Consider the following 25,444-nt stretch of genomic DNA (forward strand, 5'->3'; position numbering starts at 1 on the left):
TAGTCAACGTGGTCTCGGTGGGCCGAAGGCCCTGTTTCCGTGCTGTATCTCTAAATGATTAGGAAAGGGGGAGATGCAACGAGACCTGGGTGTCATGGTACACCAGTCATTGAAGGTAGGCATGTAGGTGCAGCAGGCAGTGAAGAAAGCGAATGGTATGTTAGCATTCATAGCAAAAGGATTTGAGTATAGGAGCAGGGAGGTTCTACTGTAGTTGTACAGGGTCTTGGTGAGACCACACCTGGAGTATTGCATACAGTTTTGGTCTCCTACTCTGAGGAAAGACATTCTTGCCATAGAGGGAGTACAGAGAAGGTTCACCAGACTGATTACTGGGATGTCAGGACTTTCATATGAAGAAAGACTGGATAGACTCGGCTTGTACTCGCTAAAATTTAGAAGATTGAGGGAGGATCTTATAGAAACTTACAAAATTCTTAAGGGGTTGGACAGGCTAGATGCAGGAAGATTGTTCCCGATGTTGGGGAAGTCCAGAACAAGGGGTCACAGTTTAAGGATAAGGGGGAAATCTTTTAGGACCGAGATGAGGAAAACATTTTTCACATATAGAGTGGTGAATCTCTGGAATTCTCTGCCACAGAAGGTAGTTGAGGCCAGTTCATTGGCTATATTTAAGAGGGAGTTAGATGTGGCCCTTGTGGCTAAAGGGATCAGGGGGTATGGAGAGAAGGCAGGTACAGGATACTGAGTTGGATGATCAGCCATGATCATATTGAATGGCGGTGCAGGCTCAAAGGGCCGAATGGCCTACTACTGCACCTATTTTCTATGTTTCTATGTTTCTATGTAGTCCTAGACATTGGAGCATGTTAGTTTGCAGCTCCAAGTCATAGACAACACCAGGCTCCAGAAGACCATGCATTTCAGGTAGATTTAAGAGTATCTTTCATTGAGTAGATGGTTCTCCAGCAATAGCTGATGTTTGTTTTAATGTGTGTTTCTGGGAACAGCCCATACAGTGCGATGTCCTGTGTTCGGCAGCTGTCCTTGGGATAATCCTTGACCAATATCCCTTCATCTCTTGCCTGACCTCCTCGGCAAATCTGCATTCCAGAAGGAGATGGGCAGCAGTCTCATTTCCAGAGCAACCATTCTGATGGCAATGCGAGGTGTAGCCAGTACTCTAACCACACATGACAAACTAGAGAGGACTTTTCTCACCATTTGCAAAACAAGAGGACTTGTTTGCTTCTTGGCAGTTCTGGTGATAATGCATTCTGCCAACTGACTTTTACAGTCTGCTCAGGGAACCATCCATCAGCATCCAGCATTTCTTTTCATCCAGAGCATTTCTGGCACACCGTTGCTTGATTTGATTCATGATCAAAAGTGTTTTTCTGCATAAAATATGATGATCAGCTTGTACAATGCCATCCAGCTCAAAAGCACGTTTCAACCCAACCTGTTCAGCTGCATTCTTTTGCCACACTGGGGACAGGCAAAACCTCAGCAACCTCAAAGTTTACATAGGGATCAACATACAGCCAAAAGCAACCAGGAGGTGGCACAGTGGCACAAACAAGAGACACGGTGGCACAGCAATAGAATTGCTGCCTTACAGCGCCAGAAAACCAGGTGTTGTCTGTCTGGTCTTTGTACGTTCTCCCTGTGACCGCATGGGTTTTCTCCGGGTGCTCCCATTTTCTCCCGCACACCAAAGACATACAGATTTGTAGGTAATTGGCTTCAGTAAAAATTGTAACTTGGTCCAGCGCTGGCACCGTCTATGGCTGCTGCGCCATCGGTCTGTCTCGTCTTTTTCTTCTTTTATTACTGTGTTACTTGTATATTTTTAGTGTATCTTTAGTTTTTGTATTATGTGAGGGTGGGGGGTGGGGGGGTGTTTGGGAAAACTTTTTTTATCTCTTTACTCGACGGAGATGCAACTTTTTCATCGTATCTCCATCTACACTGCGGCTTTAACATCGCGGAGATGGCGGTCCCTTGGAAGGGATCGACTGCGGGAGCTCCAAACGCAGGAGATTTGACTGCCCCAATCACGGGAGCTTTGATCGCCCCGATCACGGGAGCTTCAATTGGACCCGACCGTGGGAGAAAAGGAGGAAAGAAGGCATTTGTTATTTGCCTTCCATCACAGTGGTTGCCGAGAAAACAAGATGGACGTGCTGCCTGCACTGGTGAGGACTCGCAGGGAGTGCCGTGAGTGCCGTGATCTCGGTGATCACTGCTTGAGGACATCCCGGAGTCTAGTGCGAGTGTGGGCGGCTCTCTGACTGGCGGGCGGACAGGGACCACAGAGAGAGTGGCAGCGGTCGGTACAACTCTGGTCACAGCACGGTGAAGGAGCGTGTGTGTGGCCCGGACGTTGAACTGATGATGGTTGTGGGTCTCCGCTTATGCTGTGTGCCCTGGGGATTCTCACATGCCGCCGTGGTGACTGTTTAAGTCTATGTTTAATTTTTATGTGTTATGTATCTTGTTGCTTTTTTGTATGACTGTTGGCAAATCAGATTCAATTGTCTGAAACATAGAAACATAGAAAGTAGGTGCAGGAGGAGGCCATTCGGCCCTTCGAGCCAGCACTGCAATTCATTGTGATCGTGGCTGATCGTCCCAAATCAATAACCCGTGACTGCCTTTTCCCCATATCCCTTGATTCCACTAGCCCCTAGAGCTCTATCTAACTCTCTCTTAAATCCATCCAGTGATTTGGCCTCCACTGCCCTCCATGGCAGTGAATTCCACAAATTCACAACTCTCTGGGTGAAAAAGTACGTTTACATACTTGGCTCATAAATGAATTACAATTACAATTAAATGTGTAGAATAGTGTTGGTATATGGGGATCACTGGTTGGCGTGGACTCCCTACTACCACGGTTGTCTTAAAAACACTAAAAATCATTAATTCTACTTTTTAACTTTCAGAGTTGCTGATTTGGCATACCAGTGTGTGCCATCACAAAAAAAATGCACTGCTTTAACCCTTTCTGAATTTGTTTAAGTTTAGTTTAGTTTAGAGATACAGCGCGGAAACAGACCCTCCAGCCCACCGAGTTCGCACCGACCAGCGATCCCCATACATTTGCACTATCCCACACACCAGGGACAATTTACAATCTTTACTCAGCCAATTAACCTACAAACCTGTACGTCTTTGGAATATGGGAGGAAATCGGAGCACCCGGGGAAAACCCACGTGGTCACGAGAACAAACTCCATATAGTCTGCACCCGTAGTCAGGATCGAATTCAGGTAGCTGGCGCTAGGGGAGAATCCGGTAAGCGGCGCGACTCTCGTCAGCAGCGGCCTCTGCAGTCCGTCTGCGTTTTTATTATTTTATGTCTATGTTTTTATGTAGTTTTTGTTATTTTTTGTTGGGGTATGTGTGTGGGGGGGGTGGGGGTGGGGGGGGGGGGGAGGGGGTAACTTTTAAATCTCTCCCTGCACGGGAGACCCGACCTTTTCTTTGTCGGGTCTCCATTGTCGTTGGGGCTGCAACGAGGAGCGGCCTCCAACAGGAAGACCGGGGGCTGTGGTGCCGACTACTCACCTCACCGTCGCGGAGCTGGCCGAGTCCAGAGCGGGTGGAGCTGTGGTGGACGCTGCTGCGACCCGACCCCCGGAGATTCGGTGGCTGCAACTGCGGGTTTGGCGGACGGTAACACCGGGAGCCCGCGGGTCCCTGGAGGGAGACCGCTTTTCGGGGCTTCCGCAGCGGCGACTTCTCCCGCCCGAGTTGCGGGGTTGAAGAGCTCCTGGAGCGGGGCCTTACAACACCGCCCTGCGCAGCTTGGAATTGCGGCGGGTCTCTGCGAGCGCGCGCCGGGGGCTCTAACACCAAGACCCGGTGTGCGACCTTGCATCACCCGGCGTGGCTTTAATGGCTGCGGGACAATTCGCCATCGCCCGCCGGGGGCTTTGACTTTGACTCTGACATCGGGGGGGAGAGTGCAGTGGAGAGAGAAGTTTTTTTGGCCTTCCATCACAGCAATGTGATGGATGTTTATGTAAATTATGTTGTGTCTTGGGTCTATTTGTTTGTAATGTATGGCTGCAGAAACGGCATTTCGTTTGGACCTCAAGGGGTCCAAATGACAATAAATTGAATTGTATTGTATTGTAAGGCAGCAACGGCGTGTCACTGTGCCACCGTTTCCTTTATCCCTTTTGGTACTGAATCAGGAAAATGTTTAACTTTCTTAAGTATGGGCAATAAATATTGGTATTCTCACGCACTCATGCTCACATGCTGTTGATTAATTTAAAAAAATTCTAATTGATCTGTACTGGTTTAATCCTTGCAAGCAAAATCACAATTCAGGAGGCCACCAGGTTCCGAGAAGGTGCTGCAACACAATTGATCCATCGGGCTGCAACCTTAATGGATCTTGCTCACTCTGGCACTTTAATGATGAGCAGAATCGAGAAATGAATGATTGAAAGATTCTGTGACAGTTGCCTGGTGTGAGTGACAGTTTTTAGAATGAAATGGGCTGTCAGTGACAGATGCGCTGACCGCCGTTGGACAGGCACTTTATAAAAATGATGATTTTTGTACCCTTGCCGCTTATTTCATCCACTCAGGGAGATTGAGGATGGCAATATGCTACCAACAGAGCTGCCTGAGATTTCAGGCAGTTATACTTTTATTTTGTGCAACCCACCAATTGCAAGCTCAAATCGAAATGCCGTTTGACACTTCATTGAATTGCTTTCCTTAATGATTCAAATTCAAAACCAGGCATATTTTTTGGATGGGAAAGAAAATGGTCTGTATACCAATGCTATGCTTCACTAGTGGAAACATATTTGTGTTGTTTGTAGTAAAAGTATATTAGGGATACATTAAATGTTAAATAATACGAAAAAACTGGAGGGATCTCTTGGCCCCTCGTGAGCAGTCATACAGAAGTTTGTTCATACTGAAGTACTGAAGAGTCACTAAGTTTTGGTGCCATTTTCAAGTTCCCAGTTGTTTGTATGTGCTGAGTTCTTAACTTGGCCGTGAAGGTTGGTTGTCCTGGTGGCAAGGCAGGGTTGTCCTGGTCAAGCGTACCTTTGGTGTCCTCCACTCTGTGCTCTTTCACTCCGTGCTCCACCACTCCATGCTCCACCACTCCATGCTCCACCACTCTGTGCTCCTTCACTCCGTGCTCCACCACTCCATGCCCCACCACTCCATACTCCACCACTCCGTGCTCCACTCCATGCTCCACCACTCCATGCTCCACCACTCCATGCTCCTCCACTCTGTGCTCCACCCCATGCTCCACTCCATGCTCCACTCTGTGCTCCACCACTCCATGCTCCACCACTCCATGCTCCTCCACTCCATGCTCCTCCACTCTGTGCTCCACCACTTCATGCTCCTGCACTCCATGCTCCTCCACTCCATGCGCCTCCACTCCATGCTCCTCCACTCCATGCTCCTCCACTCCATGCTCCTCCACTCCATGCTCCACCACTCCATGCTCCCCCACTCCATGCTCCTCACTCCATGCTCCACTCCATGCTCCTCCACTCCATGCTCCTCCACTCCATGCTCCTCCACTCCATGCTCCTCCACTCCATGCTCCTCCACTCTGTGCTCCACCACTCCATGCTCCTCCACTCCATGCTCCACCACTCCATGCGCCTCCACTCCGTGCTCCACCACTCTGTGCTCCACCACTCCATGCTCCTCCACTCCATGCTCCACCACTCCATGCTCCACCACTCCATGCTCCTCCACTCCATGCTCCTCCACTCTGTGCTCCACCACTCCATGCTCCACCACTCCATGCTCCTCCACTCCATGCTCCGCCACTCCATGCGCCTCCACTCCATGCTCCACCACTCCATGCTCCACCACTCCATGCTCCTCCACTCTGTGCTCCACCACTCCATGCTCCACCACTCCATGCTCCTCCACTCTGTGCTCCACCACTCCATGCTTCTGCACTCCATGCTCCTCCACTCCATGCTCCCCCACTCCATGCTCCTCCACTCCATGCTCCTCCACTCTGTGCTCCACCACTCCATGCTCCTCCACTCCATGCTCCTCCACTCCATGCTCCCCCACTCCATGCTCCTCCACTCCATGCTCCACTCCATGCTCCTCCACTCCATGCTCCTCCACTCCATGCTCCTCCACTCTGTGCTCCACCACTCCATGCTCCACCACTCCATGCTCCTCCACTCCATGCTCCTCCACTCCATGCCCCACCACTCTGTGCTGATCTGCCACCCTCTTCCTCCTCATCTTCATTCTCATGGTACGTCCTTTCACACTGGCAGCAGGACTGTGGCCCAACAAGATGGGGGGTTTCTCTGTTCCCCAGTCAGACTCTAGCAGGACTCGTACTGTTCTCTAATTATCGCCAGGATCTTGGCATAATTCCCAAGACTGCACTTCTGGGACATCCCATCCGTCGTATCTTGTTACTGGTTTTGTGTTGCCTACAGTATTCGTGGCAATGAAAGATGAAGCTTCCAGATCAGTTAAGCTTTCTCAGGGAATTCAGCTCTTGGATAAACATATTGATATCAACAGAAGCTCCCGATTAGGGACTCTACCAATACCTTTTCTAATGAGCATTTGCTGTCCAGAGCTGCCGTTGCCAGCTACTCATCATGTCCAGAGCTGCCGTTGCCAGCTACTCATCATGTCCAGAGCTGCCGTTGCAGCTACTCATCAGGCTGTTTTATTTTGTGCCTCACATTGAGGTTTTCAGAGGACAGTTCTGTTCCAGTTTCCCATCATGGTATTCAGAGATGCCATTATAGATGCAATGATTAGCAGAATTATGGAGGGGAATACACCATTCTCTTGTGCAAGAGTGGCCCAGACCAGCTGTTGTTTATATTCAGTACATTTTATCAAATCCTTGTCAAAATCTCTCAGTGCAATATTCATGAGTGCTAAGTGATTGAATTTCTGAAAAAAACTGATTGGTGGGTGAAATCCAGTACTTGCTATGTTCCAAAGTCAAAGTAAAATTGAGTACATCTTAATGGAGAGGTCATTGAGACTGTTACACAATGTCTTGGGCTTGGTTCCTGTAGAAATTTATGGCAGTGGTTTTGTGAGTAACATTTGTTCGCTCACCATCTGCTCAAGCATTGTTCGGGACACGGAGGAAGTTCTCAGCCCATGTCGTGTTTGATATTACTTGGTATTACTTGGTACATTATTTGTCACATGTACCGAGGTACAGTGATATTCATTTTTGTATACAGTTCAGTACAAGTATCAGGATACATAAGCACTTAGATACATCTTAGATAAGCATCTCAGATACACTACAAGTGTATAACAGTGGTACACTGAGAGTATACAGAGTCAGTCTGAAGAAGGGTTTCAGTCCGAAACGTTGCCTATTTCCTTCGCTCCATAGATGCTACTGCACCTGCTGAGTTTCTCCAGCATTTTTGTGTACCTTCGATTTTCCAGCAACTGCAGTTCCTTCTCAAAAAAAGTATACAGAGTCGCCAGTTTTGGCAAAGTTTTCAAGTCCCAGTTTGCAAGTAGTAGATTCTTGACCTTCTTTGTGGGGTACACTTGTGGAGTACACTTGTACTCCCCCGTTGTGGGATCAGCTTGGCCAAGCGTAGCCGTGGTGACCTCCATCGCTGCAGGCCGCGTCTGGTCCATGATCTCAGTCTCTAAGAGCATTGCCTGGTCTAGCTGAACCCCAGGTTGTTGCATGGCTCCAGCAGCCCACTCCATTGTCGAGGCACTGCACTGCCTCCCACCGTCGGTCTGCTCACTGGCGCTCTGTCAGGCTCCTTCCACTCTGGGCGGGCAAGCCAGGCCTTCTGGGTGGGTTCCTGGTCTGCAGTCTTGTACATCTCGATCCAGACCCGGCAGGTCTGAGAGGGCTTCTCGCTGTCCCAGCCAGTGATGAGGATGGGGCTCCATAAGGTAAAGTAGAGCTGGATGAGTAGGCCCATTGCTACTGACCCGGAGTTGCCTGGTAACAGCATCGGGCTCATGCTCTCCTCCATGGAGCTGCCATCATGTTCACAGTTCCACCAATTTTCCAGCAATTGGTAGTCTGGACAAAATTACAAGAGCAAACTTGAAATCCCCCCCCAGAACTCGCCTCGGAAATGGAGGGCTACCAACTCTCACGCATTGAGCGTGAGAGTCACGCATCTCACAAAATTCTCACGCTCTCACGCTGATCACAACTTTCTCACGCCCAAAGATCTGCAGGTGCTGGAAGGTCAAAATAAAGCAAAAATTGTTTTAGAGGTGAGTAAAAACCATATGGGGAATATATAAGATGAATACATAGTCTTTTTCCCGGGATATGTGATTCATGAACTAGAGGGCATTGGTTTAAAACAGGGCTGTCAAACTACCGGATGATTTGGGGGGAAAAAAAAGTTTTGTTTCTCCTGTGCAGATGGGGTGATAGGTGAGACACAACGGTGGTCCCAGCACCGCTCACACTTCCCACCCTCACCTCCGGCAGCTCTGTGTCCGGCGGCCACTCTGTCCACACTCCATGGAATTTTAACCCCAGCCCGGAGCCAGCAACGGATCGGATGAGTGGGCGTGTCGGTGCCGCCTCCGGAGTCGCGGGGATGAATCTTGGGCTAAGGCTCCGCTCCGATGCCCGACCCCCGGGTCACTGACCCACACCTCCCCCTGAACCCAGTTGGATACAGAGCACCTGGGCCAGCCCGCATGCCGGGAGGGGGGGGGGGGGGAGAGACAGCGGGGGGGGGGGAGAAGGAAACACTCCCCGGGCATCGCCAAGTCTCCGCTCACTCCGGATGTTGTCGCCGCTTCACTGACCCACACACTCTCACACACACACTGGCACACACAAGTTTTAAAGGGGTATGGGCCAAATGCGGATAAATGGGACTAGATTAGATGGGGCATCTTGATCTGCATGAACAAGTTGGGATGAAGGGCCTGATTCCATGCTGTAAGACTATGACACATTGTTGAAAGGGTGCAATTGCTCTGGAGAGTATCCGGGGCGATTTATGAAGATGTTGGCAGGGCTGGAATTTTTTTTCCACTTTGAAGAAAGATTTGATAACTGGGATTGTATTCTCTGCAGCAACGGAGGTGAAGAAAAATCTTAGTTGAGGCGAATAATATTACGAGAATAGGATATGTTTCGCTTAACAAATAGTGTAGGAAGGAACTGCAGATGCTGGTTTAAACTGAAGATAGACACTAAAAACTAGAAAAACCTAGTAGGACAGGCAGCATCTCTGGAGAGAAAGAATGGGTGATGTTTCGGCTCGAGACATTCAGACTGAAGAGGTTGAAAACCAGCCATAAAACACAATGACTGGGGATGTGTGTCATCCAACTAAGGGCAGAAATTAGAATCATGTGTTCATCTTCATTGACGTGACACCATAATAAATATATTACAGAAAAAATAATTTAATGGTGTGGCACGGTGGCGCAGCGGTAGAGTTGCTGCCTTACTACCACATTGGTTTTCTCTGGATATTCATGTTTCTCCCACATCCGAAAGAATTGCAGGTTTGTAGGTTAATTGGCTTCTGTAAATTGTCCCTAGCAAGTAGGATGGAACTAGTGTATGGTAGATTGCTGGTCGGTGTGGACCTGGTGGGCTGAAGGGCCTGTTTCCATATATATGTTTTACATATACATCTAAACTTCATAGAACCATATACGATTGAATATGTGGCATTATTTTCGTCTTGTTTCTATAGTCAAAGGGTAAGGTTGATTGATTTATTTGTGCAGAACAGTGATGGAAGACTGACTCCTCTTGCCTTGTTTCTTTGTTTGTTTCTCTATATATATGCATAACAGCATGAATTATAATCTGATTTTCATACATAAATATAGCCATTCATGTGCTGCACCTGTTAATCAGAGCCTGGCTCTACTGTGGAATGTAATTAGGAATGTAATTTAGCCTAACCTTATTCATACCCAATCTAATTTAAAGCATAAATGTTGCATTCAAGTGTAAGTTAAAAGGCTCGCTACAGTATGCACCAGATTGCACAATTTCAAGCTGAAAAATGCGAAAGCTCTCCACTGTGGGAGGGGACACACCCTCCCCCCCCTCAATCCCTACACTCCCTCGCAGTTTCTCACTCTCAACTCTCACCCAAAGTTGGCAGACCCGTAAATGTGGTGCCTAGGCAGGATGAGACAGCCGTTCTCAACCTCTTTGGGCTTCTGCGCAGATTGTCAGGTCAAATTTGCCCGCTGCAGCTGGGGCTCTGGAATCCCAGCCCAGCCAGAGCTGGCAGATCCATTCCCATTGCTGACTTTCAAAGACAAATTTGTGGGCCGGTTTCTTGGCTCCTTGGTGGCCTAGACAGAACGTAAGGGTACCGCTGGACTCCTCTCAGAGACCGCTCTGTTGGTCCAATAAAATGGATAATCCAGAAAGGCTGTGGAACTAAGGGTGCTGGAACTTCAGTGGTGGACCTGTATTTAACGATTAGAGGAACCACTTTGCTTTAACATGGCACAAGAAAATGAAACCGATTTTCCATTTTTGGTGGCGAACAAAATCAAACACCCATGTACCTTTCTGCTTGCTCTGTGCTCTATTAACTTAGAGAATGTTTTCAGACTGACTAGTCCAGCAATTCAGTGCCATGACTGTTGTTTATGATTGTGAGTGTCATGTCTATCTCCCTGAGGTTGCCTGATCTTCAGTGATGCCGGGTGCAAGATATTGCATGAAAGACATGAAGGGCTTTGAAAGGCATGTCTCACTTAGTAAAGTTTCTTCACAGGTTTTGCAAAATGTCACGCACACGATCAAACACATCATACACTGACAGTACATTTAAATATATATTTTTCAGCTTGGGAAAGTACAACCAGATTGAAGTGGCTAGATCTGTGCTCTAAAACGTGCTTCCTGCGAGATTTCACAAGGGCTGACCCATGCCTTTCTCTTCTGCGACAAAAGCATGTAAAAGGCAATAAAGAGAAAAATCACAGAAATTAAATGACAGGATGAAAGATATAATGTATAACATCTGAATAAGTCATATCCAGTGAAAATGTCTAATATGTAATTATCAAAACACAAATCATGTGCATTGTTGTGGAATTCTCCGCATGTTCAACATATTCTTCATCTCAAGTAAAAATGCAAAGTGCTGCAGGAATGAGACCTGCCTTACCCACCAAGTTCCTATAGAACGTTGTTTATTGTGCACACTTCCATCATCTGTAGTTTCTTGTGTCTCCATATTCTCCATCTAATTATATTTGTTAACCGCATGCTGTGAACAGGGAGATTGAATAAGGAGTGTTTATTAGTTTAGTTTAGTTTATTTTAGTTTGGAGATGCCCTATCTATGGAAACAGACCCTTCAGCCACTTGGGTCCACACTGTCCAACGATCACCCATACACTAGTTCTATTTTTTACGCTAGGGACAATTTACAGAATCCAATAACCTACAAACCTGCACGTTTTTGATATGTGGGAGGAAAGCCTTGGGAGAACATGCAAACTCCATAGAGTAGCACCCAAGGAAAGGAGAAGGAAAGCTGGAAGAGAGATTCAGAAATCACATGGAGCTTGGCTCGATCAGCCTAGCCAATGAATGCTAAATGTAATTCAGGAAGTGCACAATCCCAATGAATAAAATCTCTTCACAAAATTGCCAGAATAATTGTATGGATTTGACAGAATAACTTATTCTGCACTGCTATTTCCACGCTCAGCAGGAATGCCAAATGCCTTGTGAGACTGGCACCTTCACCTCTGATACATTGAGCATAAACTACAACTCCAGCAGTTGCTCTGTTCTCCAGGCTTTTCAACATAGTTAAACCAGAAATTATTCAGTCCTGTACACTTGAGTTCCGAGTCAGCAACCTTGACAGATGTGCAATGTCATTAAGGAGAGCAATAGGCAGTTTGACATTAAAGACTGCTTTGCTTTCCTCTTCTGGGAGAGTTGCTTCACCTTGGGAAACTGCTGAAATAGAGATGGGTTTTGCTCACTTCAATACGATTTCCCAATGCTGAATTACTGGAAATGGTGTATCACCTGTTAGCTAAAACTAGCCATCCATTTATGTCGAGTACTGAGCGCATTGTGCTCATCTCTGCACCAATTTCTGGGTGAACGTGTACAGCATTTGCCCCAGCAGAACTGTCAGCATCAGTGTGGAAAACCGGTTTCATTGCCTGAAAGAACCAATACCAATGGAGAACGTGAATTCAATTTAATAATTGAATTGCATTTGAACGGAGGGTGTACCTCATCCTGAGACCACACATAAACCAACCTCCATTCCTAACTCTACTAGCTCTTCTAACTTTCTCGAACTTCAAGTAACCCCTGCATTCTCTCTCTCTTCATCCCTCTGCGACCCACGTCGTACCAGCTTGAAAGTCGTCCTTTTGAGTCTCATTGTCTGTACTCGTTCTCAGCTAACAAACAAACAGCTGACCAAGGCTGGTTTCCTTTATCATTGTTACTTTTTTGCATATCTTTCAATCATTTGTTCTGTATCTCTCTACGTCACCGTCTATATCTCTTGTTTCCCTTCTAATTCTTGACTGGAAACATTACCTATTCCTTTTCTCCAGAGATGCTGTCTGACCCACTGAGTTACTCCAGCTTTATGTGTCTCCCTTCCATTGACTCCATTTATACCTCACGCGCTCTTGGCAAGGTCAACAGCATAATCAAGGGTGAGTAGATAGCATCCAGCCACTCCCTCTTCTCCCCTCTCCCATCAGGCAAGAGATATAGAAGTGTGAAAACGTACACCTCCAGATTCAGGGACATTTTTATTCCCAGCTGTTATCAGGCAACTCAACCTTCTCACCAGCAACTGGAGAGCAGACCTGAGCTGCTATCGACCACACGGAGATCCTTGGACTATCCTTGGACTATCTTTGATCTGGCTTTACTGGACTTTATCTTGCACTAAACGTTTTTCACATTCTTCCCATTATCATGTGTCTGTACATTGTGGATGGCTCGATTGTAACCATGTCATGTCTTTCTGCTGACTGGCTAGCAAGCGTCTAAAGTTTTTCACAGTACCTCTACTCATGACACGAAACCGAACTAAGCTAATTATGTGAATAGGCTGGTAATAGAATAGATGGTCGGCCTGGTGTGTGAGTGCAGGACAAATTCCATTCCTTTAACGAGTTAATATTTATTTTCCCAGCAATTGCATATTATGAACATGGAGTGCATAGGCTCCATTGATTATAGTGAAGCGGGAAGGTTGCATAGGGTGGGTGATACCGGAAGATTAGGGTTATGTAGCACATTGGTGAGGTCACATCTCACCAACTGCTGCATTTCCTGTCTGAGAGCCAGTTGGTTCAGTGGACAGGCAGGAGGAAGATCAAGCAGCAGGGGGATCTCATTGCAACATACTGAATAATGAAAGGCCGAGAGGGAGTGGATGTGCAGAGGATGTTTCCAGTAGTGGGAGAGTTAAGGGCTCAGTCTCAGGATAAAAGCTTGTACCTTTAGACTGGAGATAAGGAGGAATTTCTTTAACCAGAGGATGGTGAATCTATGGATTTTTTTTTGCCACAGACGGCAGTGGAGGACAAGTCATTGGGTATTTTTAAGGCAGAGAGAGATCGGTTCTTGGTTAGTAAGGGGGTCAAAGGTTATGGGGAGATGGCAGGAGAATGGGGTTGAGATTGAAAGATAGATCAGCCGTGATGGAATGGCAGAGCAGACTCGGTGGCCAGAATGGACTCATTCTGCTCCCATGTCTTATGATCTAAGACACTTTCAGGCAGCTGGGACTAATGTGGACGTAACCTGATGAATGGTTTTGGTCGGGGTAAGTTGGGGTTAGCCCAATGCCAGTGGGGCCCATGGCCAGAAAATGCAGGAAACCCTAACCCTCCCCTTCCCCTCCCCCCCCCCCCCCCACCTTTCCCTGTACCCCACCCGGATTTGCACCTATTTCTCCCCTCGCCCTCCCCTTCCATCTACATTCCTTCCTCTAGCTTCACAATTCGCAGCTCTTCAATCCTTCTGACTCGGCATCTTACCTTTTTTTAAATCCCTGACCAATGTCTAACCATCTCCCTATCAACCCACCCCCTTCCCCATCCCCTCCCCCCTCCCCACCTCACCTGTGTTCACCTATTACCTGCCACACTGTTTGCTGCCCCTCCTCTCTTCCAGCTTTTTCTCCGCCCCCCCCCCCCCCACCCCACCCCACACACACACAGTCCATCTGAGGAAGGATCCCAACCGAAAACATCACCAATTCACCGAACAGTCCTATCTGATGCCTGCCATCGCATGTGGCAGCAGCCCCCCCCCCCCCCATTTCGGCAGCCCTCGCTCTCCGATGGCCCTCTTCACTCTCCGACAGCCAGAATATCAAGGCACAATTTCAAATGAAATAATGCAGAAACTAAAAATTACTTTTTTTTAAATTTCCATATCCAATGGAAATTTGTGGTTTGCCTTTAATGATTATATTTTCTCACAGAGAGTGGTGAATCTGTGGAATTCCCTGCCTCAGAGGGCGGTGGAAGCAGGTTCTCTGGATGTTTTCAAGAGATAGAGCTCTTAAAAATAGCGGAGTCAGGGGATATGGGGAGAAGGCAGGAACTTGGTACTGATTGGGGATGATCAGCCATGATCACATTCAATGGCGGTGCTGGCTCAAAGGGCTGAATGGCCTACTCCTGCACCTATTGTCTTTTGTCTATTGTCTATTGTCATATCCTGCTGAGATAACCTTTGCTAATAATCTCTTCAAAGAGTTCAAATGCTCCATCAGTCAGCACAATTGGTGGAGCAATTTTGAACAGCAGTGATGGCCACAGAGAAACCAGTCTCTCTCTCTGCTTTCGGGTTATCGGGATGCCACTGTGCTGCTCGCTTGACTGGGCCAGGCAGATTGTGTTGCGCTGAACAATAGATTCTTTGTGGCCATCCAAACAGTCCCTGTTAATTGAGCCTCTTAGGCTGCTTGCAGAGCAACAGGCCAAGAACAATGAGCTCTCTGAACAGATGGCATCTATCCACAGTATTTGACTAGTTGTTAATCTTCTGTAGTTTCAATCAGTCATAACATTAATAAACACTGACCATCTATAGGGTGATTTCACGAAAGGTCACTGGATCATAGATCCTCACCCACGTGGACGCAAAATTTAACTGGGGTACAAACGTCACTTCCGGTACATGTTATTGATGCTGGAAACGCGCACTTTCACACCCGTTAAAAACCGCGAAAACGGCCCGTTTTTGAGCTGTAAATAACTGTGCTAGTCAGGGTGACCGTGAGGCACAGTTATCTTACTTTAGAGTCCAGAAGATAAAGAAAAACGAAGGTAAAGACAAGAGGGAGCTGAAGGGGCAACAACAGCGGAAGTGGTTAGCAAACATTGGCCGTGGAGATATAAAGATAGAAAATATCGGGAATTATCGCGTTTGTTCACGGCATTTCATCAAAAGTAAGGCATTATGTTTTATCTTTATTAATTTGTTATGTAAAAAGTTTTAAAAGTGAAAAATCAATCATTAAAATTGCAAAATCTTCCATGGTTCTCAGGTGGGTTTTAACATGCAAAAAGAAAATGCTTCTGAAGCTACATTTACCATTTAAATAATCGTAAACCATAAATGCGTTTTGAAATGAATTTTACTCAGATGCAAGCTAACGAATGGGATAATTGTCAGCTGTTAATTGGATAATAATAATAAAATGTCCTGATATTGTCCAATTAACAGCTGACAATTATCCCATTCCTTAGCTTGCATCTGAGTAAAATTCATTTCAAAACGCATTTATGGTTTACGATTATTTAAATGGTAAATGTAGCTTCAGAAGCATTTTCTTTTTGCATGTTAAAACCCACCTGAAAACCATGGAAGATTTTGCAATTTTAATGATGGATTTTTCACTTTTATAACTTTTTATATAACAAATTAATAAAGATAAAAGATAATGCCTTACTTTTGATGAAATGCAGTGAGCAAACGCGATAATTCCCGATATTTTCTATCTTTATATCTCCACGGCCAATGTTTGCTAACCCGCTGTAGTTGCCCCTTCAGCTCCCTCTTGTCTTTACCTTCGTTTTTCTTTATCTTCTGGACTCTAAAGTAAGATAACTGTGCCTCACGGTCACCCCGACTGGCACAGTTATTTACAGCTCAAAAACGGGCCGTTTTCGCGGTTTTTCGCGGGTGTGAAAGTATGCGTTTCCAGCATCAATAACATGTACCGGAAGTGACGTTTGTACCCCAGTTAAATTTTGCGTCCACGTGGGTGAGGATCTATGACCCAGTGACCTTTCGTGAAATCACCCTATGAGCTAATTCCATACACTGGGTATAGATAGACACAAAAAGCTGGAGTAGCTCAGCAGGTCACACAGCATCTCTGGAGAAAAGATGTACAAATATGCTTTTCTCCAGAGATGCTGCCTGACCTGCTGCCACTCCAGCTTTTTGTGTCTATCTTCAGTTTAAACCAGCATCTGCAGTTCCTTCCTACACACTACTGGGTATAGATGTTGGACATCCCTTTCAGTAATTGTCCATTTCATTTCAATTTTTTGATCACACGTCATTTTCACCATTCTAACAAATTTCCCATTTTAAAATAGAACTCAGAGATGCAGGCGATTCCCCATTGCTGAAGCTCTTTTGTCCCAGTTTATTTTTCATTTTGCTGTGGTCTTTGTAGCGGGAGGAAGCAAGAAGCTGAAAACGCTCCAGAGAACTATTGTTGAAGGAGATGTCACATCAGGAGGTGCATAATATGCACACCTGATGGGACATCAGAGGGTAAATCACCAGGACTAGAGCATGAAATTACTGCAGGGTTCAGGTAGCTACAAGAAGCTTGAACAAAAGATATTAGCTTAACCTGACATCCTATTTGGCACAAACATTGTGCATCATTGCTGTGTTGTACTATTTTACATTCTATAAATTTGCATGAAGCAGGACATTCATGGTTTTACTTCATTCACAGTTCTTGAAATGTGATTGATGAGTCACATGTGGTTGCATAGCCATGAAGTCGTTCAATGTTTTTCAGCCTTCATCATGCCTTTTACCAAGCCCCTACCCGTGTGTTTGCTGATCCAGATCAAGTCCAATGGTTCAGCAACTTGAAGATACTAGAGACTGCAGATCTTGGAATCTTGAGTAAAAACAATCTGCTGGAAGAACTCAGCGGGTCAGACTGCATAGAGTCATACAGTGTGGAAACAGGCCCTTCACCCCAACTTGTCCACACCGGCCAACATATCCCAGCTGCACGAGTCCCACCTGCCTGTGTTTATCCCTCCAAACCTGTCCTGTTGATGTACCTGTCTAACTGTTTCTTAAACATTTGGATAGTCCCAGCCTCAACTACCTCCTCTGGCATACCTCCTCTCCATAAACCCACCATCCTATGTGTGAAAAAGTTACCCCTCAGAATCTAATTAAATATTTTCCCCTTCAGATTCAGATTCACCTTAAACTGGAGGACTCTGGTCCTCGATTCCCCTACTCTAGGCAAGAGACTCTGTGATTCAAGAGAGGAATGGATAGACCATGATTGAGGGCAAGAACCTTCATCATACTGATTGTCCTCTGTCCATTTCCCTCCACAGACACTGCCCGACCCACTGAGTTCCTCCAGTATTACGTTTCAGTTCAATAACTTCTCAATTTAAAATAACCAGTCATGTTTATTTCCAAGTCTCTCTCTCTACTACCTCCCCTCCCCCTCCCCCTCCCCTCCCCTCCCCTCCCCATCCCCCTCCCCCCGGCTCAAAGACCACCCTACAACCTCCAACATTGTAGCCATTCTTTTTCCTTTTGATCATTTCTGAATTTAGTTACTCCATGATTAGCACCTGAGAAAAGATCACTGTTCCCTCTCTAAACCTCTCTTCATCTCTATCCTTATTCCCTTGTTGAAGGGACTTGTTAAAATCTTCCATGCTTAAGATTTGGTTTTTAGCCACCTGCTCTGAAATCACAATGTATGGATCAATATTGTTTTTTGTTGATAATACTCCTGCAAAGTGACTTGGGTTACTTTGCCACAGTAAATGCAGAACAGAAGATAAGACAGAATATAGGATGTTGCTGTTTTGTTGTAATAGAGAGCTACACAATTACAAAAGAAGAGGTTGAAGGGAAGCTGATGAAAGTATATGAAATGATGAGAGGCATGGATAGAGGAGCAAGTCAGAACAGAACAAGGGTCTGAAGAAGGGTCTCGACCTGAAACATCACCCATTCCTTCTCTCCAGAGATGCTGCCTGTCTGGCTGAGTTACTCCAGCATTTTGTGTCTTTCTTCGGTGTAAAGCAGCATCTGCAGCTCCTTCCTACACAGAACAGGAAGGTACATTTATCAAAATTGTCTATGAATCTTGTTTGAGATCGAAGCAGGAAAATGCTGAACTCATTGATTTAATATGTTTTATTGAAAAAAAATTGGTTTGGTTGGCAGCTAGTGTTTACTGACTGATCATAAGTTCAAAAGTTATAGTAGCAGAATTAGGCAACTCGGCCCATCAAGTCTCCTCCAACATTCAATCATGGCTGACCTATCTTTCCCTCTCAACCCCATTCTCCTTCCTTCTCCCCAAAACCCCTGACATCCTTACTAATCAATAATCTATCCGATGCGTATCGGTGTCAGGGGTTGTGCGGAGAAGGCAAAAGAATGTGGTTGAGTGGGAAAGATAGATCAGCCATGATTGAATGACGGAGTAGACCTGATGGATCAAATTGATTAACTCTGCTGCGAGAACTTATGAACAAATGAATTGTCACATGTTTCAAGGTGCAGTGAAAAGCTTTTTGTTGTATGCTAACCAGGCAGTGGAAAGACTATGCATGATTACGATCGACAGTTACATAATAAAAGCAGTAATGTTTAGTGCACGATAAAATCCAGTAAAGCCCAATTGAAGATAGTCTGATGAGGTAGATAGCAGCTCAACACCGTTCTTTAATTGTTGACGGGATGGCTCAGCCAATGCAGTCGAACAGAGAACAGAGTCTAAAAATGAAAAGATGTGACATGAAAACAAATACATCTAGACATTTGCATTTCACAGCACTATTTAAACATGATTAACTATTGAACTATAATAATAATAATAAATTTTATTTTTGGGCGCCTTTCAGGAATCTCAAGGACACCTTACAGAGATTAACAGGAATAAAAAACATATAATCAGAATAAAATAAATAATAAAGACATCACAGAAACACAAATTAAAAACAGAATTCAGTCCAAAAACAAAAAATCAAAAACACAATGTGAAAAGAGAGCAGCGGCAGCTAAAGCGCGCCAGCGTCCACTCTCCCTTCCGACAGCCATCTTGGACAAAGACTAACAGGATTACGTACAGACAAAAAAAAAAAATCATCCCCCCACAATGGATACCACTGTGGGGGAAGGCACAATGTCCAGTCCCCAACCCCAAGTTCACCCAAAGTCAGGCCTATTGAGGCCAACGCAATTGCCTCTACGGAGGCCCGATGTTCCTGGCCGTTCTCACCGGGTGATCTTGCCCCGGCGTCGGGACAGTCCTCTCAGCGGCTGGGCCACCTGGAACGGCCGCTTCCTAGCTGGAGACCGCGGCTTCCGAAGCCGACAAGGCCGCGCCGGCCTGGAGCTCCCAGGCTCCCGATGTTGAAATCGGCGCCGCCCTCTCCGCTCCGCAGACCCGCAGCCCGGAGGTGTCGAACACGGCGGACACAGCTCACCGGAGCTCCAGTGCGTCGATCCAGCGCGGCGACCCAGGCCGCTCTGCTCCGCGACAGCGCCCCAGCGCTGCGCCGCTACCGAGGCCAAGGTGCTGGGCGGTCCCCGCCAGGAAACGGCGCTCCAAGCCCGCTGGTAGGCCACGAGGACGGGTCGACGGGCAGCCCGGAGAAAAAGCTGCCTCACCGACCAGGTAGGGTGCTAGAAGTAAAATTGCCCCCTACCCCCCACATTAAAAAGTCAATTTCTCCAACGGACGAAACACAGGACTTACTAAAAACATTTTTAAAAAAGCGAAGTAAACGGACGGCTGCTGGTTAGCAGCCGCTCCCCAAGATGGCTCCTCCTCCTTAGCTATTAGGGCTAAGGGAATCAAGGAATATGGGGGAACTGTCCTTGACCATCTGCCTGGGTTTTTGCTGCCTCTAATTGTTCAATTATTTTGCATCCCATTACAATACATGTTCTTGTAACTTTAAAGGGCGCACACTATTAAAACAAACACAATCAGTAAACCTCTGAATCATAAATATTAATATAATTTATCTAATCTATTGGACCTCAGTTGTTTACAACATATATTAATGATTTAGACGAGGGAATTAAATGTAATATCTCTAAGTTTGCGGACGACACAAAGCTGGGTGGCAGTGTGAGCTGCGATGTGGATGCTATGAGGCTGCAGGGCGACTAGGATAGGTTGGGAGAGTGGGCAGAAGCATGGCAGATGCAGTATAATGTGGATAAATGTGAGGTTGTCCACTTTGGTGGCAAGGACAGGAAGGTAGATTATTATCTGAATGGTGTCAGATTAAGAGAAGGGGTGGTGCAACAAGACCTGGGTGTGCTTGTACATCAGTCACAGAAAGTAAGCATGCAGGTACTGCAAGCAGTGAAGAAATACATTTTAGGAGCAAGGCGGTCCTACTGCAGTTATACAAGGCCCTGGTGAGACTGCACCTGGAGTATCGTGTGCAATTTTGGTCTCTTAATTTGAGGAAATATATTATTGCTATTGAGGGAGTGAAGCGAAGGTTCACCTGGTTAATTCCCGGGATGGCAGGACTGACGTATGATGAAAGAATGGGTCGACTGGGCTTGTATTTGCTTGAATTTAGAAGGATGAGAGGCTATCTGATAGAACATATAAACTGGGAAGATGCAGGAAAACAATTCCCAATGTTGGGGGAGTCCAGAACCATGGGTCACAGTTTAAAAATAAGGGGTAGGCCATTTAGGACTGAGATAAGGACAAACTTTTTCACTCAGAGAGTTGTGAATCTGTGGAATTCTCTGCCACAGGCAGTGGAGGCCAATTCACTGGATGTTTTCAAGAGAGAGTTAGATTTAGCTCTTAGGGCTAAGGGAATCAAGGAATATGGGGGAAAAGCCGTAACGGGGTACTGATTTTAGATGATCAACCATGATCATATTGAACGGCGGTGCTGGTTCGAAGGGCCGAATGGCCTACTCCTGCACCTATTTTCTATGTTAATAGAATAGGCATAGGAAATGAGTTACTTCATTGATTCTCAGCACTGGTTGGCAAAGTCAGCCAACAATGCACATTCTACATTTCCATGAATAAGGCAGTAGTGAGCCACCACCTTGCATTATCAAAATTCACACGTGAATGCATTTCCACTCTGGTGATACAGCCAGGCTCCTCGAGCGATAGAGATAGCAGAATCTTCGAGCAGCTAAGCTGGCTTTCATTGCGTGCATATTGCACAGTTATGCACGGTTTGTGCACCATCATTCAACCACATCTTCAGCAAATAGCTCTTGTTGCTAAATATCCATCTGCTTTATGGTGATAGCAGACTGATGCAGAGCTGGTGACCGCTGCCTAGATGCCATGCACAGAATGCGCATGATGCTGTGTTTTAATCACACGCTTAACATGCAAGTTAAGAGAATGAACACCCTTTTATTTACAGTTACAATGCTATTCAGAGTTGATGTGGTACCCTAAGTATGATAAATGAAATGTGATCATTCCCTCCAACATGAAAGAAGTTCAGTTAGTTAGTGCTGCCTGTGTGGAGTTTGTATGTACTCCCCGTAATCGCGTGGGTCTTCCCTGGGTGCTCAAGTTTCCACCCACACTCCCCACTAGGGGGCGCCGCATGATGGCAGACATTGCCTACAGTCTGTCTGTTTTTTCCATCTTTTTTTAATTTTTAGCCTGTTTAAAAAGTATATGTTGGAGTATTTCTTAGTATTTTTATGTGAGGGAGGTGGGGAAGGTAAGGGGGAAACTGTTTCCCAGTCACTTCCTGGCGAGGATGCGACTATTCTTCGAGTCGCGCCCTCGCCCCCCCCCCCCGGCCTACCAACTTTCTTGCTGGTGACCGATCAGAGCTTCAGCAGAGGATTCATCACGGGGCGGGGGATGCCTTACCTGGGATCGCCGTTTGAAGCTCCGGAGTGTTGAGCCTGCTGCTTCAACATCGCGGAGCTGTGGTTTGCTGAGCTCAGCCACGGGCGACGCTGACTTCAACATCGCGGAGTCCTGAGATCCCTTTGCCGAGGACCACCAGTGTGGAATCTCCGTCCAGCGCGGCCTGTGGACTTCGGGAGCAGCGGTCTCAGGTAAGAGGTGGCCGATTCGGAGGTCCAAGCCGCTGAGGATGTTCTTCCATTCCGACGTCGGAGTTCCATCATCCCGGCGAGAGGGCCTGAGCATCGGGCTCGGGAGGCCCCGACCACGGGTGAACAACAACAACAAGAGGGAGGATGACTGAACTTTGGTGCCTTCCCTCACAGTGGGAAACTTTGATTCTGCTGTGTGGGGATGTTTGTGTTGAAGTCTATCATGTGTTGTGGTCTTTATTATTCGTATGGCTGTATGGTGACCCCCAAATTTCACTGTACCAATTGGTACATGTGACAATAAATGTTTCTTGTCTCTTGTCAAAGTGCAGGTTTGTAGGTTAAGTGGGTTTGGTAAGTTGTAAAATTGTCTCTAGTGCGTAGGATAGTGTACAGGGTGATTGCTGGTCATTGTGGACTTGCTGGGCCGAAGGGCCTGTTTCCACACTATATCTCTCAACTAAACTAAACTAAACTAAACACAGCTCCTGTGTCAAACATGCTGCATCACATGTCATTTTATAACCAACTATACACCCATACTGAATGAAGAGCAGTGAAATGAAACAGAATTTTATGGCCCATTTGTTTTATGCCAGCAAAGATTTGATCTCACTGTTATCTAGGTGGTGAGTTTATTTAATAAAAAATTGATGCCTAGCCACACGGCACTGTATCTTTTTCAAGAGCACACTTTAAACATGTTATCTTCTCAGTTTTGTCTTTATTCTGCGCTTTAATAAAATGTCATCTGAATCACACCACCATTTTAATGAGTTCGAAAGACTTTGCGGACTGTTTTTATAGTTTGAAACTTAAAGCATTTAAAAACTCCACTGATTTCTGGTAAAGTCAGGTCTTAAAATAGTTGTGTTCTTGGCATTTCAGCCGATGACCATAACAGACAGCCTGTGTCAGTGAACGTTGGGAAAAGGCAATGCAAATTGGTTCAAGCTTATTATAGCTGGGTTCCTGGAAGATGATTAGCTTCCGCCTTGGCCTGCACACCTATGCTGCGAGCGCCTTGGCCTACGCAATCTCCCGGTTGCCAAACAATTCCCTTTCCCATTCCCATTCCCATTCCGACCTTTCTGTCCTGAGCCCCCCCACTGTCAGAGTGAGGCTATACACACGTTGGAGGAACAGCACCTCATGTTTCAGTCAGGCAGCTTATAACCCAGCGGTATGAATATGAATGTTGATTTCCCTAATTTCAAGTAACCCCTGCATTCCATCTCTCCCCCTCCTCCACCCTAGTCATCCTACTAGTTCCACAATTCGCCTCTCTGTATCCCTCTCATTATCAACTCTTCCCCAGCCAACAATGGGCCATTATGGGTTCCACCCTTCCTTGGTCATCTGTTGCTGGCCCTGCTTTGTTCTGGCCTTTTCCTACCTCCACTTCCCTCCCCTTTACTTTTAGTCTGAAGAAGGGTTCCAACCCGAAACATTGCCAATCCTTTTTCTCCAGAGATGCTGCATGACCTGCTGAGTTACCCCACTTGTGTCTACTGGTGCCTGTCTTGCTTGCTCAAAACCCGTATATGGTGTCTACGTGATGCTGGGATCTCTTGGAAAAAGCCAAGAGGAAGCAAAGTTAGTTTTTGCTGTGTTAATTCAGAGTAGAGTAGGTTTAGGGTTTAGAGAGATTAATTCGTCAACGACTAGTGCGATGAAAAATGATATCACTGCTCATCTCCATGGCAATGTATTACTGGATGTAGGGAGGATGAATAGTCTTTGTTCACCACATCTTTTATTGCATTTCTGAGCACTCATACCTCATATTGCTTTCTTTTGCCTTGTAAAAAATTAATTTTCTGAGCATACAAAACAAAACAAAAAGACGCAAGTCACTTTCATAGAAGTAGCTGATACCGTACATGTACAGAATAATGAAATAATCAATGTTTCACCAATCAGACCTGGAAGTATTGTTCTGCAATTCTCTTTTTCAAAATAGATATACTGCCATAACGCAACATTGCTACCTCAGGAATGATTTATGATTACAGTAATTATGGAGCACACTCACCAGCAGCCATTGATTGGGCTGAAAGGGTTATTCCTGTGTTGTTTGTCTCCGTGGAATAGGATGACATTAAACTACCGCCTTCACTGCTGCAGTACAGCCTTGAGTCAATAGATGGAAAAGGACAATTGAAGATCGACCTCGTTTTCCTGCAGGAATCTCATGGCCTTCCATCAGCAGGGATCCTGCCCTCCAATCTGAGACCTGGGCTACCTATATCAGCACCTTGTGGCACTTGAAAAATACCACAGATGCTGTCTCCACAGAATCCTCCGAACTCATTGTAAAAATGAGCAAACATACATTAGTGACTTCTCCCAACCATAGTGCTGGGAGCCTGCCCAGAGAAGCCAAAGGTTCAGCAGACCACGGATGCGAGGAGCAGGGCCAGTCAGAGGGTGAACTGGGGTAATGCCTCAAGCGCCTTCAAGGTCAGCTGCAGGGGGCATCCCTGGGATACAAAGATAGGAGAGGGCCGTTGGTTCACCGGGCCGATCCAGTCGAAGGCGACAGAGGAAGGCCCTGCAGGAGATTGGGCCTTACCAGGATCTAGAACTGCTCCAGTGGACTGTATGCATGGGCAGACCAGACTTTGGATGCTGGAAATGGCGGAAAAACATGGCGGCATCTGCATGAGTAAATGTGCAATATAATTTTCACTGTGCAGTTGCACATGTGACCAATATAGCACCGTTGTACCAACCCAGCATCCTCCAGATAAAGACTCAACTTCCATTCAATTGTTTATATTGGTTATGCTACATCCTTTAACCTTCCAGCTACACACTCTTGAATCAGAAAAATTGTTACAAGCTCTATTATGGAAAGAGATTGCCAAGTTAACAGAGACTATTGTACATTATCTCTTCAAAATCTCTTTGAGGAAATACTTAATCTCACTACTTGGATTGGATTTCTTTAGCCAGAGGGTGGTGAATCTGTGGAATTCTTTGCCAAAGACAGCGGTGGAGGCCGATACTAGGTATTTTTAAAGCGGAGATTGATAGGTTCTTGATTAGTATGGGCGTCACAGGTTATGGGGAGAAAGCAGGAGAATAGAGTGGCCTTATTCTTCTCCCATGTCTCATGAACATGCTCTATCGCATGGCCACTCAAAGTGTAGGACTACATGAGATGGT

The 25,444-nt window shown here is 46.1% G+C and overlaps 1 protein-coding gene and 1 long non-coding RNA gene across 6 annotated transcripts in view; one reads left to right on the forward strand and one right to left on the reverse strand.

The window, feature by feature from the left end:
* Positions 1–25,444, forward strand: part of fut8 (fucosyltransferase 8) — a 632,584-nt gene that overhangs the window by 567,030 nt on the left and 40,110 nt on the right. The gene's annotated exons all lie outside the window — the stretch shown is intronic.
* LOC116976874 lies at positions 757–18,733 on the reverse strand. The gene is made up of 3 exons (XR_004413064.1): positions 18,703–18,733; positions 13,252–13,253; positions 757–771 (listed from the first exon to the last, which is right to left on the reverse strand). It is a non-coding gene; the product is annotated as an uncharacterized LOC116976874 (long non-coding RNA).

Source organism: Amblyraja radiata, chromosome 9 (assembly GCF_010909765.2).
Source record: "Amblyraja radiata isolate CabotCenter1 chromosome 9, sAmbRad1.1.pri, whole genome shotgun sequence".
Lineage (NCBI taxonomy): Eukaryota > Metazoa > Chordata > Chondrichthyes > Rajiformes > Rajidae > Amblyraja > Amblyraja radiata.